The sequence below is a fragment of the Pinus tabuliformis genome, chromosome 6 (genome assembly GCF_031772625.1).
Source record: "Pinus tabuliformis cultivar Carrire ecotype Pingquan chromosome 6, CPIR1, whole genome shotgun sequence".
NCBI lineage: Eukaryota > Viridiplantae > Streptophyta > Pinopsida > Pinales > Pinaceae > Pinus > Pinus tabuliformis.
Genome location: NC_142292.1, coordinates 12,533,847 through 12,553,281, shown reverse-complemented (window position 1 = coordinate 12,553,281; position 19,435 = coordinate 12,533,847). Strand labels below are relative to the sequence as shown.

At 38.9% G+C, this 19,435-nt stretch overlaps 1 pseudogene; it reads left to right on the top strand.

The window, feature by feature from the left end:
* Positions 1 to 15,831, top strand: part of LOC149256971 (nucleolar complex-associated protein 2-like) — a 49,599-nt pseudogene extending 33,768 nt beyond the window's left edge.
* The last annotated feature ends 3,604 nt before the right edge of the window (positions 15,832 to 19,435 follow it).

Here is a 19,435-nt window from a genome sequence, read left to right as displayed (position 1 = left end):
GAAGTAATTGGAGAACGCATTGGATAGTGAAGCAATTAAAGAAAGCAGTGAAGAAATAGAATCTCATAGACAATGGAATTTGAAGCCTTAAACATTCAAGCATTTATAATCTTGGACAGCTACCTATAAAAATTCAGTTCTTTTGAGAAGTGCAGGCTACAAGATAGTGATCCTTTTATATAGGTGTGTAAACAGTCTTGTAGAAGGTTGCCTTGTTTTGGAAGGTGTTTTGCACTCTTGAAGGTTGCATCTTACAGACCTATTGAATCATATTTTGGTACAATCAAGAAGACCTTTTAGTAGCACCTTTGAGGATAGCCTTGGAGAAATCTTAATGAATCATTGATGAGGACACGAAAATTTTAGGTGGAAACCCTTCCAGGAAGAGAACCATCAAACGTTTCTTTAATCATTTATGAGTACGTTATTTCTTTAGATCCAAGTGAAAGGGAATCCTAAACTCCCTAAACTATAAGGACACTCCAACGCCCTGGTTTTATCAGTTTTTGTTGAAAAGATGCTCCAACACCCTTGCAAGCTCCAACTTTCCGTAGCAACACCAAAATACCCTGAAGGTTTTCAAGCTCCAACCTGAAGGTGACTTCAATCCCCTACCTAGGACCACCCAACCACCCTAAAATGATAATAGATTATACCAACTATTATGGGCTCTTGTACCAGGGACAATGACCCACTTACAAGATATTTGTGGGCTCCCATACCAAGGAAAACGACCCATGTACAATAGACTCTTACAATAGACTCTTGCAATAGACCCTTATTACAAAAAACCCTTATTACAAAAACCCTTGTTGTAATATAATAGGACACTCTTACAAATTTCTACAACATGATATTGTTGGAAATATTGAGGGGGGGGGGGGGTGAATCAGTATTTCTTTTCGATTGTTATTTTTATCAGTTAAATCATTTATATTTAGAACACAAAAATAAATAATAGGAATAAATTCTTTTATTAATATAATCTTTGCAATAAATCAAGTACAATGTATAGGGCTTCAACCAGTTGCCAAGCACCAACTTGGACTTTTTTTGAGGCTCCAATCTCCAGAGCACCAACCCTATCTTGTCAAGGCACCAACCTTGGATTTAGGAGCACCAACTCTCAGGACACCAATCCTTCCAGTTCTGAGGCACCAACCCCAAGGGCTCCAACCCTCTGTTGTAAATTGTCTGGATATGTTTGGTAGTAATTCTTTGCTCCCAACCCTGTTGGACCTACGACTTACTTCTATCCTCCTGCTTCTTCCACGTCTGCCAGACCTTCAGCTTCCTCTATTTCTTACAATACACCCTCTATAAACTTTCCTTATTCTCTGTTATAGATGCCTGATATGCCTAACCTTTGGCTTCCTTCTCGCTCGCTTGATCTTTTGGCTTCTCGACCTTCAACTTCTCGATCTTCAGCTTCCCGCTCTTCGGCTTCCCCTGTCTCTTCGAGTTCAACAATACTCAAAAGACACGTTCATTTGGAAGAGAGGCTGAATTACAAAAGTGTTGCATATTAAAATTATATCAGAGAGGCCCTTTGTAATATTCATAAAATAGACTCATTATTTACAGAGGATTTCATAGGAGAGGCTATACCCACAGGGAGGTCCCACATGCCACGTCACTACCTCAATTCGCAATCACAACTTTCGAAAACTCCCGCAATCACAACCCTTTGGCTTCACGATATAACATTTCCGATGGCCCTATTTCCGACGGATGCAATATTCCAATAAGCTTCTTTTGATAACTCAATCGGTTCCACAACTTATATCGCAATCGGCGGTCGGGTTCACAAGACTTATCATAATCAACAATCCAGTAGTGTCAACCTTTTTGAACTTTGCGATTCAACGGATGCGATATTTAGTTAAGCCATGTTATAATGGTGTAGTGGGTCCGCAATGCTATTGTAATCACACTTTTAATGTGACATTCCTTTAAGCCTTGCGATGTGAAGGTTCTGATACACGCGGATGAAATATTACAATAGGGTGGTTTATAATGGAGCAATCGGGTCCACACCTTATATCGCAGTCAAGGGATTCAATGTGACAAGCCTTCATAACTTGCGATGCGATATTAATTCAAGATGTATTATAATGGTGCAGCGAGTCCACAATGTTATCTCAATCGACGGTTTGTGGGACTTCAACTGGCACAAGGATTAAAAACCGGCCTTAACCCCCGCAGTTGACCATGACCTAAGGGTTGACTATGAGATTGATGGTTAGGATTGAGTGCGGGACTTCAGCCATGATCAAGGAAGTCTGTACTTTCCTTTCGTCGCTCTTCAGATATGTTAACTCCTCTGATACTCTGCAATACTCCTATGATAAGTTAACTCCTCTGATATTTCTCCGATATTTCATGCGATATAACTGTTAACTCCTCCGTTAACACTGTTTATGCACCTCCGTCGATGTGTTCCTCTTTGCTTCTCATGGCTTCCAATGACCTCATCCGATGGCTCTTCTTTGACTACTCCTGTTCTTGATTTCCAATGGCTTCCCTTATGGCTTTTCTCCTTGGCTTCTTGCTCCTGTTTCTTCACAGATTTGCTCTGCTTCTCCTTGGCTTCATATCATCATTTAGTATCCTAGAATATTGCCATATTGACATTAATGACAATCTAGATCAACAGATATGGTAATGACAAAAACCCTTACCGGTGATAGTAATACTAAATATGACACAGTGAGACTTGTTTACAATAACTCCTTTCTTGTTGCAAGATGATGGAATGATGTGTTACTAAATTTTTACTATCAGACCTCCCAAACTTCGTCAAGCACTCATTTCTATCACTACTACTACAGGACCTTTGAAGATTAAGTTTGTTGTGTGATGATAAGAAACCCCTCTTAAACTATTGTAGATTATATATAACAGTGAATCTCAACTGAATAATGACCAATATTCCTTACTGCAGAAAATTAACCCTTTTGCAAGAGTACTACAGTGATACAGTGAAACCCTTATAGCTTGAACAATTTTGAAGACTACTGCAAATATACTTCAATAAGATAGTGGAACCCCTCACTATATGAATTATAAGTGAAATTTGAACAGGATTTTTTGGAAAGGAGAGATTGAAGAGACACGATGGAAGATAGAGTTCCGATGTTCGGTGATGCTCTTCTCCCCGCCGCGGTGTTTCAAGGCTCTACCTCTTCCCAGCTGACAGTGTCGTGGAGTAATTTTCTCCCAGTGCAAGGCTCGAACCCATATCCCACTTAGGATTTTCGAAGATGGTTTCAGATCTGGTTTTGATTTACATCCTATCAACGAGGGGCCTCTTGTCCTGTATGAGGTTCGTGATCTTATGTATCGAGATCTCATGCTCTCTGTGTAACGGCTTCCTGCAACGCATGGGGATCACAGAAACTGCAACATTTTTGTGCCAAACTTGGATGCGGTTTTACACACCCTCATTATCACAGAAGGGAAACATGATACCTACTCCCAAATGTGATATCGAAGGGACGGCCCGCTCTCAATTGGGCTCTTTCTCCTATTCATGAAATTGAAGGTTAACCACGTAGTACATGATCGATCCAGGGGTGTTGATCGAGTTACGTAATACAGATCTGGTCAAACAATGGGCACCTATAGTTTGTTTAGATCGGGGTCGAACAGATCCGATTCGTCACTGGAGGGATCTGGAGGCACTATCGCAACAAAGTAGCATATGGGTAGATCTGGAGAAGCAGCTTCAGAATGGACCACAGTCAACAGAAATCAACCACTATATGCAACGAAGATTGACAGTTGCGGATCCATTTTGATTAAACCCAGATCTATCAGTAAGGAATAATCATATTGCAGATCTGGCAGCAAAGGACATCCATCAAGCCTCTGCAAAGATCTCTGATGAAAAGCTAGCGGTGAACTTCACAAAAATGGATCGTGAAGCTCATGAAGTAGCCCTGATCCAAATATTTATCATAAATTTGCAACGGAAATATATCTGCAAGAGGTTCTGGAATGGGATGTGGATACAAGATCTCAAGGGTGAGATACAAAAGCAAATGGGTATACCCGTGAGTATGCAAAAATCTTATTCATGCAGGGAAATCTCTATAGGAGAATGTCACACTACAAGACTATGGAATTTCACCGGACATGACCATCATCCTCAACATGAGACTACTTGGAGGGAGCTTTGGTTCTAGCTCAAAGGGCCCAGGTTCTTTCAAGGATGTAGTCAAAGGGAAGGTAGAGACCCAAACCAAACCAGATCTGATCCCAAATCTACCTGGGCCCTATATCATGGAACAGATGTCCCAGGTGCTAGCTTTGACAGTCACTTTGGCTGAGGTAAACGAGATTTATGCAGAATTCCATACAAAAGCAGTTATATGTAGATTTAACAGCTTCTAGCCCAAATCGGAGGCACTTCATCAATGGATTTTCTCTAACTGGACACCAAACTGTGATATCCATCTATGCTCTATTGGGTTTTTTATTGTCAAGTTTGATACGGTATAGAAAAAGGATCATGTATTAAACGAGGGCCCATGGTTTTGGAGCAACACGGGACTCTTCATGCAACCTTGGTTTTCGAGATTTGATGCAACCACCATGGTGGTATCCAAAATGCTTGTTTGGGTCAGTATACATAATATGCCACTACATTTTTGGCACCACAAATTTTTAGAAGGAATAGGGAATTCCTTGGGAAAATTTTTAAAGATCGATGCAGATCGTGTTTCAAAAGGAATTTTTACTTTTGCCCGAATCTGTGTTGAAATAGACCTCAACAAAGGTTTACCTGACTGCATCTTGTTGTTTTACAATAATTTACAGTGGACACAACCACTCGATTATGAGAATATGACATTTCATTGTCATACATGTCATCAAACATGACATCTACAAAATGCATGTCCATGTTATGAATATAATTCATAACAAGTAAATAAATAAAATAAATGTAAATATTAAATAATCAAATATTGGTTATGTTAAATAGTCATTAAGTTAAGTGAAAAGGCATGTCTAAAAGACATGCCCAGTCACGAAAGGACACCTACTTAGGTATATATATGTGGGTCCTCATTGTAACATTCATCACTTGTACATTTTATATATAATAAATTATTATTACAAATACTCTTGTGTATTTTCACATTTAAGTCAACAAGCTATCAGTTTTTATGCTTCAGTGGTATCAGAGCCATGGCGCACAATATAATCATGTGAGTCTTTGAACGTTGTTCACCACACAATATGCCATTACATTCACGTCCTGAATTCATGGAGCAGTTTAGTAAAATCCAAGAAGCATTTCAGTGTTTAGAAAAATCATATGCAGAAGTTAAAGCATGTCGGAAGGAAATCAATAATAAGAAAGATGATAGCAATGGTGAAACAAAACAAGATGAAGCATTAGATGATTATAATGTTGAAGATGAAGATGTCGCAGAAAATGATCTAGATGATGATTCTGATGAAGTTGATACAGATCAAGATGAGGATTCAAATAAAGCTAATCTTGATGTGGATGAGGATGATCTAGATCAAGATAATGATTCTGATGAAGCTGATATAGATCAAGATGAGGATTCTGATGAATCTAGTCTTGATATGGATGAGAATGTTGCAGAAGATTCTCGAGCCGAAATTTCAAAAGGTAAGGTCGAAGATGTTGCAGTTGTGGTAGAGGTCAAGATGGAAGAACAAAGCACTGAAGATGATACTCTCGTTGAGGACACAGTGTCAGAAAGTGATGGTCTACCCTTGGAGGAAGAGAATGACTTCTCAGATATATTTAGAAGTGAATTTGTGGAAGATAATTCAGAAGAAGAAGATGATGCTGGTAATGCTTTGCAAGGCCAAAATAAGACACTGCAGTTAAAGATTGATAAGCACAAGAAATAGTTAGAGATACAGAGGGATCCTAAATTTTTGAAATTTTTAAAAGAACATGAAAAGGAACTTCTTCAATTCAATCATGAATATAACACTGACTCTGAAGAAGACAAAGAGAATCTCAAGGAAGGTGTTCTGAAGCCTGGTCAACTAGAAGAGAGTGACAACAAAAGTTTGAAATCAAAAAAGGTCCTCACAGCTGCTCATGTTGATGCTTGGTGTCAAGAAATAAAGGAGCGACAAAACATAGGAGCTCTTTGTTGCTTCCTTCAAGATTTTAGAACTGCATGTCACTATGGGGATGGGAGAAGAGACGACTCTTTTTCAATTTTGACAATTGTAAACAGCAATACCTTTAACACAATCATGATATCTGTTCGTGGTGATATTGAAGGTATATTTAGGAAATTGTTGTGAATGCCTCTGTCAGGTGGAAAGAGGGAAGAAATTTTAGAAATGAAAGACACTCCACGATGGAAGGACCTTGAAGGTCTCATCAAGTCATATTTTGTCAACACAACAAACCTTCAACAGATTGAGTTCCTAAAGAACTATGTTGTGGAACTCTATGGAGTGGACTTATCAAATTCTTATCAGCATGTATTTACATTCATTAATCAGTTGGGAATGATTTTACGACGTGCTCTCACATTAAATAACAAGGAAGAACTGGAGAAGGCTTACAGCTGGCAATATATGAATTGACTTAGACTTTGGTTTAAATTTATTTGTGCCAATGCCAGCAATATTGACTTCCAACCTCCTTCCTATCCAATGGCTCAGATTGTAATTGGAGTTGCTCATTTGGTGCCTATTGCACGCTATACCCCTTTGAAGCTGAGATGTACCAAAATGTTAAACACACTTGCTTCTGCTAGAGGAATTTTTATTCCTGTGGCTTCTTTACTTTTTGATATGCTAGAGTGTAAAGAACTGGACAGGACACCAACTGGAGGATATGGGAAAGCTTTTGACTTTTCAATAACATTAAAGGTGCCAAAAGTTTTCTTGAAAACTCGTGCTTTCCAAGACGAGTGTGTATATTATGTGCTTCATCACCTCACTGAACACTTGGCTCAATGGAGCTATCATGTAGCTTTCCCTGAATTAGCATTTAAAGTCCTTGTACCTTTACAACGTTTCCATGAAAGAACCAACATTGATAGATTTCAGCGCCAAGTGAAGCAACTCATAGATCAGGTTGAATGCAATGTTGCATATGTGAATAAAAAATGAGAGGACATATCATTCTCTCCCAAGGATAATGCGGCTGTATCCTCATTTCTTCAGGCTGAGAAAGTATCTGGAATGAGCCCCCTTTCGAAATATTACCTAAATCTTCAACAAAAAGCAGAACAAAAGAAGACTAGTCTTCAAAACTCCAACGTGCTTGTTCATGAGGTAAAAAGAAAAAGCATGATAAATGATACAGTCGTATCTCATGAGGGCTATGGAAATGGCATAAGAAAGGGGCAGGTAGTCTTTAACAAGTATTTGTCACCTGAGAAATCAAATGGAGTTGTTGCTTCTAAATCAATAAAGCAAGAAAAATCCCAGACAGTCACCAATGTTGCGTTGGAAGAAAATGATATTGTTGAACATCGAGGCTCTTCTTTGGAGGAAAATAATGATGATTTAGATAATAGTGAACAAGATGCAACAGGGCATCTATCTGTAGAAAAACAAGAGAGTGAATCCAATGGAATGCATCATTTCAAGGTAACTCCACATGGTAGCAAAGGAGAACTAGAAGAGTTGTTTGAATTTAGGATTATTACAGGTAGCACCAGCGACTCCATGTGCCCTTCAACTCAAAGTTCCATATTTCCCAACCACAATCATTCCCCGTTGCACCACGACTACCCGTGTCTACCCTCGTTGTCTCTGTTGCGTGGTCTATTGAATCGTCAGCGTCAACGCTTCCACCATTCTCCACTCCTGCACTGACGACAATAGCACACATAGCATCATTAAAGACCGGGTTGTCCTAAACGACGTGCTTCGGTCAACGGCTGGTGTAGTTTCGATCAGGCATATAAGCGTAAGCCATCCGGTTAAATTCATATAAATTAATTAAAATATATTAATCAATTCATATAAATTAATTGCCCACGGGGCTTTGGATTGACGGTGAATGGGTGCGCTGTTAAGGCACTCCTTGCGATAGGTCACTGGTTCAAATCCCCCGTGGGTACTTAGGTTAGTCTTAACTAGAAAAAAAAAAAAAAAAAAAAATCATATAAATTAATTAATCTAATTAATTAATTTATATCATTTAATTAATTAAAAATAAGTATTATTATTATTATTATTAAAATATATATATATATATATATATATGAAATAACCCGAGATTCAGACAGTGTTCCAGCGAATTACATATGCCGAGATAACAAACACAAGATGAAGAACAATGAATTACATATGTCGAGATGACAAACACAAGATGAAGAAATTGTTAGCAATACAGCTTTGAGGACAAAGCTTCTGAAGGAAGGGGCTATGTTATGAATATAATTCATAACAAGTAAATAAATAAAATAAATGTAAATATTAAATAATCAAATATTGGTTATGTTAAATAGTCATTAAGTTAAGTGAAAAGGCATGTCTAAAAGACATGCTCAGTCACGAAAGGACACCTGCTTAGGTATATATAAGCGAGTCCTCATTGTAACATTCATCACTTTTACATTTTATATATAATAAATTATTATTACAAATACTCGTGTATTTTCACATTTAAGTCAACAAGCTATCAGTTTTGATGCTTCAAACCATAAGTGAAAAAAGATCCCAAAAGAAAAAAGAGACAACCACAAAAGCCAAAGGGTTGGCAATTTTCAGAAACTTAGGAAGATGAACCAGAAGACGTAGACACTCCAGAAAACACCACAAACATCAATGAACAAAAATTCCAGAACACCTCGCAAAAGGTTGAGGAGGATCACAATTCCGCTTTAGTCCCACTGCCTTTCGTTCCATAGCATCCAAACAAGAAGGTTACACCTAAAAAAGAAGTTGCACCAAGCGAAATCATACGTCAGAAGGATCGAATTCCGACAAAGAAATCGCAGAAAATGTAACAGCAAATCAAATGACTATTGTATCACCCACACCTAACATTGGTGGTTGGAGTAAAGTGGAAAAAAGGAAGGTAGAAAATAGTAGTTTCAACTCACTGATGAGTTTGTGTAGATCCTGGAAACCAGGATTTGGTCATCATGCATATGCTATTTAACATCTACAATATGTAATTTTGTTCATTATGAATAAAGTTGTGATTTTTCCTTGAGATAAAAAAAATAGTGGAACCCTTACAATTCAAAATTTCTTGTTCATTCAAGCAAGTACAGATCTTCAAATATACCTTTAAAATCTTCAAGATTAGATTACTAAGAGAAAATGACAAGACGCTTTCAAACATGGATGAGATGTACCTTTGTTTCACCTTTAAAATTCTTCGAGTCTAAACCTCATGTGTTTGGTCCGTAACACCTACCAAATATATTCAAACAATGCCACAACTATTGATGGTTTGTGCATAGAAGGATAGGGTCTACAGCCACAAGAAACAAGGCTTATAAACAAGCCAAGACCCACAAATCAAAAATTCACCACCACAGGAGATACAAAGATATACCTTTAAAATATTCAAGATTAGATCACTAAGAGAAAAGGACAAGACGCTTTCAAACATGGATAAGATGTACCTTTGTTGCACCTTTAAAAGTCTTCAAGTCTAAACCTCGTGTGTTTGGTCTGTAACACCTACCAAATATATTCAAACAATGCCACAACTATTGATGGTTTGTGCATAGAAGGATAGGGTTTACAGCGGCAAGAAATAAGGCTTATAGACAAGCCAAGACCCACAAATCAAAAATTCACCACCACAAGAGATACAAAGTCTAGTTTTAAATGTGCCTTGGATTGATTGATTGAAGCATAGAAATCTGCTCAAATAGACACATATATAGAAATATAGAAATATGCCACCAAGACTGTAATTAGGCCACTGTAATTAGGTATTTACAATGTCAATCCCTCACTATTTTTCCTCGCGATTAAGATATGAATTTTTCCATTACTGATGCCTTAAATATTTCACAGAGACAGGTCTATGAGGCTTTGTTTTAGAGAGTCACAAAGATAAATCTTTATGCTCAAAAAGGATACGCCAAATATCACTTCAGGAAGCCATTTCTTTATGCAATGATTTCACAATGAATCTAGAACTTGATGACCACAGGGAGATACAACTATAATTGCTTCAAGATACACTAAAATTTTAGAGGTAAGACTTTGTCAAAATATTAGCCCCAGCGAATTTTATTTTATGCTCAAAATGATAACCGCAAAGACTTTTGGGAGACCTAATTTTATCAACTGAAATTGTCACATTATGTTAAAGATTCCCTAAGGAGGGCCAAAAATTGTAGATGAAGGAGATGACAAGGTTGCTTCATCTCTTCAAATAAGTTTGTCTTCAAGCTCCTACAAAACAAGCCCAACGAATCCCATCAATATGCATCATAAACCCAAAAGGCTTGTTGTTCCTTATATCAATTTTCACAAGAAAATCAAGCCTCTTGTTTGAGAATCCTTTTCTCCGCAAGGCTAAGATAAATTATAGAAGTCAATCACAAATAATATGTGTTCAATTGCATGACCAGCCTTCTAGAATAATTAATTTCAAAAATAACAATTTGTTGGAGCCAAAACTCATAAATTTTGGAGGGCTAATATGAATTGAAATTTCAAATTATTTTAGAACCAATGAAACCCTCCAAAAATGACCCTTTTCCATATAAAAAAAGTATTTAACTTATGATGCCCAACAGTATTTACTTTATCCTTACTAATAAGATCTTGTTGTCTTGCGAGGTTTTTTCCCACAGACTGGGGGCTTCATCTTCAAACAAGCATAACTCTCAAACCGTGAAGGCTCTCATGGTGTGACACATACCACTGGAATCGACTTGACGAGGAGAATCTAACAAAGAGGATCCAGACTTGAAAAGCTATGATTTTCAATGTCATTTTGGTGAACTAAGGTGGGGAATCTTCTGACGTTTCTTTGGTTAACATCAATGACAACCACATTTCAGCAATATCCCCATTTTTCAATGATGGAAACACATCTAGTCCCCCTACGATCATTTCTCCCTTTGACTTCATACCTCTGATCTTCTTGACCTATCTTCTCTCCCCCTTTGACATCAATGGCAAAGGGTGACTTCCCCTAACAATATTCTTGTTGTTGTGTACCTGTAACTTTCCTTTGTTCCACCTGTTTGCTTGTCTAGATAAAAAGAATTTTAATGTGAACTTGGGAGAATCCCAAGTTTTTGTTGAAGATACTCAAACGTCTCACGCGATAAAGGTTTAGTGAATATGTCAGTTATTCTCTCCTTTGTCCCAATATATTCCACCTTTATGTTGTTTTGGAGAATTTGGTATCTATGGATAAATACTAATTCCCTAGATGAGTAGCCGCATCTAGAACAACAGTTTAAATCACTTTAGCCTTTTCCTATAAGCAATAGATAAGACAAAGAAAATGAGAAGACCTACTTGTAGTTTCGCTTTCCTCTTGTCTCCTTTGTATCGATCCTGTCGCTCCTTCCCGTACTTAACACGCTTGAGAAGTACCTGTAAACACAAACAGAAGACAAAGAACCGATCAAAGCAAAAGATCTATTGAATACAAGTAAATGGAATCAGATACATTTCACACATATAAGCATCATATGACAATACAAACATATGGGAGAAAGGTTCAAATACTTTATTAGATAGAAGAAGGAATTACAACCATCGATGTCTGATTCAAAGCCATTCCTCTAGCTTGGATCCCATCCACATCACAACAAAAGCATGACAAACTTGTAGCATTACAATACTTGCTTCAAATCCAAATCTCATAGCAGCGTTATCTCCTTACAATTCAACATAATCCAGCCCCTGATCACTTAGATGAGTGGTCAATTTATAGGAAGATGAAGGAGGTTTTGTCATAAATGGTGGCATTGAATGGCCTTCCATACTTAGAATTAGTTCCATGGAGGAAGGAATGAGAGGATAGGATGCACCTTAACTCATTCCTCATCCATTTTCGAGCTCATAGGAGTTGATAAGTGAGGGAACCTTCTAGATGACTCCAAAAGATAAGAATATTCCCCAAACCCTATGTGAATTTCACTCATTCTCGCCCAGCGCAGGTGAAAGGAAGCCTAAGTGCTCTGCAGAGCACCCTGGCAGTGGACTTAACTACTCTGCAGCACACCTTCATAAGGGCTTACCTACGTTGGTCCCTCTAGAGGCTATTTCTGGATGTCTTCAAGTCATGAAACTGTCTGGGAAGGAGGCATTCAAATGGGTGACTTGTTTAGGGCATGAAGCAACTGAAATTAGGGTTTGATGAGCCCTAAAACACTGATCTGGATGTTGGGATTTGATGTGCCCAAATGGATCTGTAACAGCTGCCCCCTAAAGCATGAAGTCAGAAAAATGCCAATGTCAAATGAAATGCTTTACGATGTGATGAGGAGGTATCAAAGTGGAAGGTGACTTGCATCAATTACAATACATATATCATGATATTTGATTTCACATGAATTGTTGAGGGAAGGCATACCCATGCTCAGCTTATAAACTTTCATTACGTGTACATAAACAGTCGCCTACAGATATAGACCCATGATCAGAATGACTATCAATGTAAAGCCATTGTACATATGATTTAGTACTCCTGAAATCGTAGCCCGGATAGATGAAACTAGATCCGGGGTCTTCAATCCCGTTCAACCGTTCGCTCAAGTACGAGTCTAACCATGTGAATATGTGATCTGAAGTTGAACATGGGAAGACACTATTTGATTACCAGCCAATGATGTAAGTTGTTAACAGATGCGAGAGAAATCATCGATAATGATAATGATCCTCAAGGTACTGCAATACATTCTACATGGTGTGAATATATGATTTGATTTCGAACACCATACAAAGTCTTTCGGTCGAAGGCCATTGGTGTATGCCTATCGCCGAAAGCGAGAAACCTACCATTGATGCATGCAAGCTTCAAGGTACTGAATGGGTGTTTCTAAGTCAACTTCTTGGATAATGAGCTGATGTCGACAAGAAGTGACTTGTCGCAGGAGGGCCTTGATGTATCCCACATCAATGACACGAAACGAGTGCAGTGATTTTAGAGATGGAATTTGACTAACGACACAAAGTTCAGGAATGGCGGTCATGAAAATGAAGGTTTATGGTATTGAAAAGGATGAATTTTGACTGAATGACTTCTCTTGAACATGTTGGCGACACTAAAATGAATTGGTAGCATTTACCCAAAACAAAGTGATGGATGGTATGATAGACCAATGGTATGATAACCATCAAGCTAATAACCCAACCCAAATAGTCATGGTGATGGAGTGAAAGTGTCATGTTCAAGAGCGACCTGCTACCATAAAGTGGTTTTCCCCTTTTCCCATTTTCCCCAGTCATTGTTGACCAGTACCTCTTTATTTTTTATGAAGCTTGAGGAGGATAACATATGCTTGTTGTATAATTTCACCCTTCGGGTGAATCCATCGCTATTTGATGTTTTAATGAGTCTAGCAAAGGTGAAACTCGGTCTTGTCTAGATGGACAAGTTTGTCGTTATTTGATGTTTTAACGAGTTTAATGACGAAGATAACTCGGTCCTTTTCATGTTTAAAGAGTTTTAAAAGGGACAAAAAGAAAAGTCCACAAATTTTTTTTCGTAAATTAATCTCTCAAGCCCAAAAAAGCGTAAAATAATACAAGAGAGATATCGTTTCCAATCCATTAACGAGCTGGAAAGGACAAGCATTCGGAAATATTTTCATATTTAGAGAGTCTGAAAAGAGCTCAAAAAGGACTCCAACTTTAAGAAACGAGTGGTGTCTAGGATAGCAACTAGTTCCGATGATGTTGGAACTTCTCAAAACATGTTGATTTATGTGAAGAGGCTGGCTAATAAGACCACTCTTTACAACTGTTCCTCAAAAATGGTAAAACAACCAAGTGAAAGTGTATGATCGGCCGAAGGGATGGTGGCGATGGGATGAAAAACAACCAAGGCTCATCTAACGAAAAAGGTTGATAGAATGGAAATCAAGAGGGTTAAAAATGGAAATGGGTTCATTTTTACACAAGCTTGAACCATAGGGAACTATGCTTGGGTTCAGTTTCATGTTTACACAAGCTTGAAAGGAAAAACTATGCTTCGATTCAGTTTCATTTTTACACAAGCCTCAAACGAAAAAATATGCTTGAATTCAGTTTCATTTTGACACAAGCTTGAAACGAAAAACTATGCTTGAGATTGGTTTACATGCCCCCAGCATGGTGAAAGGGAGAGTCTCTTGTGACCAGATGGAATTCGTTGCAGTGAAGCAAGACAGTTATCCAACACCTATTTGGCTTCATCTAGATAGGGACAAAGGTGAATAGGGTGATTCCCTTCACATAACCTACATGGAAACTTAACTTTACTACTAGGTGCATGCCCCCAAGCTTCATTACATTCACCTAAGTAGACTACTCATGGTTATCAGGTGGATGGAATGAAGGTTCTTTTATGAGATCAAGTGAAAGACCCGACTAGGATTTTACGAGATCTAATCAAAGACTCGACTTGGAACTTTGCTCCAAGGGACCTTGTTTCATTTTTTAATGAGCTTGACACAAGACAAGGAACTCTACTCAGATTCCTTGTTTCATTTTTTAACGAGCTTGACACAAGACAAGGAACTATGCTCATACCCTTTGTTTCATTTTTTAACAAGTGATCCAAAATGGATTTTGGATAAACTTCTAAGTCTAAGTGTTCCTCACAGAGGAAAATGAAATTCCAAGGATGCTCTTGGAAATAGTCCCATTGCGTAGATCTTTTCATTCTGAATCTATTGCAACTTGAATGGGCTAAAATGGACTTCGGATGCAGAAGTTATTGCAAAAAGAAGTTTGTCTTTGTCCTTTGAAAAGGAGGCAAAATCTTCTAAAAATGGGCTTAAGGCCTTAATAAAGGGAAATCGCATCGAAAGGGTTGAGTGGAGGACTTAAAGCGGAGGCGGAAGGGATCCCTGACTGCGACCTCCGACTTATCACATCGGAGATAGGCCCGCATGCGATATCAGGACCCCGGGCTATGCGATGGAGCGATTGCGATCGGTCGATCGGTGTTCGGTACACCCAAAAGGGAAGGACCCCCAGGCCAATTCGACATGCGATTGCTGATTATTGGCGTTGGCGTATGGCATATGAAAAGACCTGGGTCGTAGTGATATGCGATGCGATATGGACCGTCCGATCGGGGAGCAGATCAACAGTCCAGATTTAATCGGTGATCGGCGATCGACAATCCTCGATAATAGGGCCAATGCAATTGCGATAGCAATAAGCGATAAAAGGCCGGACCCGACGAGATTATAGACCCAATTCTATAATTTTTGAAGTCCAGGAATTCAGATTTTTCAATGTATTCCCGTGTATTTGGGGTTTTGGCCAATCCACCTATGTGATGCGATATGCGACTAATGGCAGACCCGATAGGGTTTATAGGGGTGATTTAATGGAATTTGAAGTCCGGATTTCACGCCCGATAGTGTATTTTTCGGAAAATCTCTGTGTATTGGAATTTTTGTCCATTTTCAGATTTTGCCTGGAAAAAGGCCCCGATCCCTTTGTAACAGCTCCTGATCACTGTGCCACGCTACAAGCGGGAATTTTGCAGACAATGATGCGTTTGGGAACGTGCAGAGCCACAGAGCCATAGAGCCAGATGGCCAGTCGAAGAGACAGAAAGCAGAGACGCCGCAGAGCCACAGAGGGATGATTACACGCAAAGAAACGGCTAGGGAAGCTGCAAAGCTAGAAAAATGCCTCAAAGGAGTTAAAGAGCTCAATTAACGAGGTCTCTGAAGATTCTGGTAGCTAACGTGCAGAGAGCTAGAGGTCACTGAAGGAGAGTTGTTAGCTGAGAGAGAGTGAAAAGCCAGAGAGCATGATTGAATGGCATCAAAGTTGCTAACGGTCGTTGGAAGGTTGCAAAAGGTCGCTTGGAGGTCAAGCGAACCATTGATGCACGCAGAGGCTGAGAGAGCTCAGAGAAGCTAGAGCCGAGAGCCAGAGCCAGAAAGTCGAGAGCTTCAGAGCCAGGGATGAGATGGTGTTCTAAGCCCATTGTGTTCTGTGTAAACCAGTGGAGTTGAGCATGGAGCTTGTAAAAGAACTGCTGCCATAATCCCAGAGAGCCTAGTCGAGTTGACTAGAGCTCAAGGAGATGTAGCCCAAGAGTTTTGGGTGAACTCCAAATTAATATTGTTGTTATGTGTGTTGTTTTATTGCTGCATCTTGCTGCTATGTGTGTGTTTCTTATTTGTTTCTTTACTTACTGTCATATGTATTTTATACCAACATAAGCAAGTGAACTTACAACACATAACGGTTTTAAAACAAATATAAGCATACACCTATGTTCAAGCACATTATTAATTCCGCATTGGTTAATCAATAAATCTTGGGAATATTTAAGCTTTGGAAGTGGGAGAGGTTCTTGTAAGCTCACAAGAAGCCTTTAGTGCCCCATTTTCAGATCAGGTGGTATCAGAGCCTGAGATTAATTAACCTCACCTTCAAATAAGGTTATATCAGAATGCTTGATTGACAGAGCAAAGATTGCTTGCCTGAAAGGTGTTTAAACAGTCAGAGGTTGATTATATGCTTGTTTACAGACTGACTATTGTTTGAGTTTGCAGAGGTGAAGGGAAAGCTATTGATAGCTCGGTCCAGGAGAGGACAAAAAGGAAGAAGGGCTAAAGGCATTCTTCTTATCCCAAAGGGCCTCAAAGCAATCCTTGAAGCACAAGAGGTTTGTTGCAAAAGGTTGCTTGAATAAAGCTCTTTGTTAATCTTGTTTGAAGTTTTTTTTGTTCATTGGCATAATGACAACTTCTACAAGTGAGTCCTCAAATTCTTCTTTCTTCACAAGAGTCTTTGATGGAGATATGAAGCAATACTTTTTCATCATGATGGACAAGGTGAGAGAAATGTATGAGGATGGAAGGAAGAGCAGCATACTTGGAGAGCAATTGAATTTCGTGGAGGAAGAGAAGCAGTTGCTTTCTGACAAATTGCAGGAAATGGAGAGGCAACTTCATATTGAAAATATGAACCTGAGAAGGATGCATGAGTTGGAGTCACAGCTCTTTGTTGCCAAAGAAGCCTTAGTCAAGTATCATCTTGAAGAAGAGGTAAACCATTCCTGTTTGTCTTCAAATTCTTCTAAGAATGCTTATATTGGTTCTTTTGAAAAACATACCAGAGGCATAGGTTCCAAGTTAATGTCCAAGATGGGCTATGAGGGAAAAGGCTTAGGCAAACATGCACAAGGTATTGTTGAGCCAATAATGATTGAGGAAAGGCCTAAGTATTTGGGTCTTGGCTATGGACGGTCTTATGAAGAAAGTTCCAAAGTTGCCATGAAGGCCATTGAAACAGCTCCAAGAAGGAGTTGCATTGCAGAGTTGAAGATTGTATTCAGGAGGAATGCAATAGCTTGAAACATCATTTGCAGGATGTAGGTGTTCAGAAGCACACACTTGAACCAGAGAGTTGTGGAAACTCTAACAGCCTTGAAGAGATTGATGGTGTTCCAAAGGGAGCCACTTCTTCATTTGATTCACCTCCTCAAGAAGGCAATAAAGGTGAAAGAGAAAGGTATAAATCTGGTTCTAGCCATATTCCTCTTGATTTTGTTTAGCATGGTAAATTCCACATATATATGGGAAAAGAATTGCATGTTCCTTTTGTGGTTCGGATAACCACAATGTTTCTAGATGTTGGAAGAGAATGGCCACATACAGGAAAATTTTGAAGGAAAGGAAGCAAGAAGCCAAAGGTCCATTAGACAAGGCAAATCATGTTGTCAAGAGGATGCACATGCAGTGCACTTACTACCATAAGCAAGGACATCTTGCTGCAAAATGTTGGACTTTGAATCCAACAATGCTTCCACAAAAGCTGAAGAAAGTGGAAAGAGAAGATGGTAGAAATGGGAAGGAAGTTTCCATGATTGATGTGTTTCAGGATGATTCACATGTTGATGCTGATGTGCAGACAAAGGCAAGACGTTTGAAATGGATTGGTAAGAAATGGTTAGAGTTCTTATCGAATTAAGATTGCATGTCTATTGATGCATCTATTTTCATTTATTTGTTAATGGAATGCAAGTTGCAGGATTTTACCAAGAAGGTGAATGGAAAAGTTGAGTAGGAGACTCACTTTATTGCTTCAACGTTATATTTCATTTCAGCTTCGAAAGTACGGTGTGCTTAAGCGAAAGTTGAAGTATGAAATGCATGCATAAGCTTGATGTGCATGGATAAAGAGATGTTGATGATTTCCTTGTATTTAAACATGTATGTGTAATTAACTTGAAGGGTTGGTTGCTTTGGCATGCATGTAATATTGACTTGAGAAAAGTTGATGTGGTCTCCAAGATGGAGATAATGATGAAGTGTTTCATCTTTTGAAAAAGAGTCCTAATGGTCTTTTTCTACATGCTTGACTTGAAGGGTCATTTGTTTTAAAGGCATGTTTTGTGGGCTTGTTATCTAGTCCATCATTTGTATGCAGATGTAAGACATGGAGGTGTTCACAAGATGTGAGATCTATTTCTTTTGTTGAAGCAGGAGTTTTATGCCATCCAGTTGTTGTCTGTATTTCTGTTGTTGTTAACAATTGTTGTTGACAACTTGTCAAACAGGTACAAATGAAAATTTTGTGAAGCAGATGTAACTTCACATTTGTTTGAGCCACCTTGGATCAATGATCAAGGTAAAGAAGTTCAAACTACCTTCTGTGACCATCTCAGCAGGAGTTCTGCATGAAGGCAAGGAGGAAAACAGTTCTTCCCAGGAGGACCAGCACATCTAGGAAGGAAAGTGGTCAAAGGCTTTGGTTTAGAGGCACTATGCAAGGCAAGTGTATGGAGGCTGAAAGAAGAGGGTGTTGTTACTCTCATTTACTATTCAGATCAGTATATCAGTGTTTTGGGGACCAAAAGTTCTTTTAGTGGGAAGGCGTGATCCAAAATGGATTTTGGATAGACTTCTAAGTCTAAGTGTTCCTCACAGAGGAAAATGAAAGTCCAAGGATGCTCCTGGAAATAGTCCCATTGCGTAGATCTTTTCATTCTGAATCTATTGCAACTTGAATGGGCTAAAATGGACTTCGAATGCAGAAGTTATTGCAAAAAGAAGTTTGCCTTTGTCCTTTGAAAAGGAGGCAAAATCTTCTAAAAATGGGCTTAAGGCCTTAATAAATGGAAATCGCATCGGAAGGGTTGAGTGGAGGACTTAAAGCGGAGGCGGAAGGGATCCCCGACTGCAACCTCTGACTTATCGCATCGGAGATAGGCCTACATGCGATATCGGGACCCCGGGCTATGCAATGGAGCGATTGTGATCGGTCGATCGGCCGATCGGCGATTGGCACACCCAAAAGGGAAGGA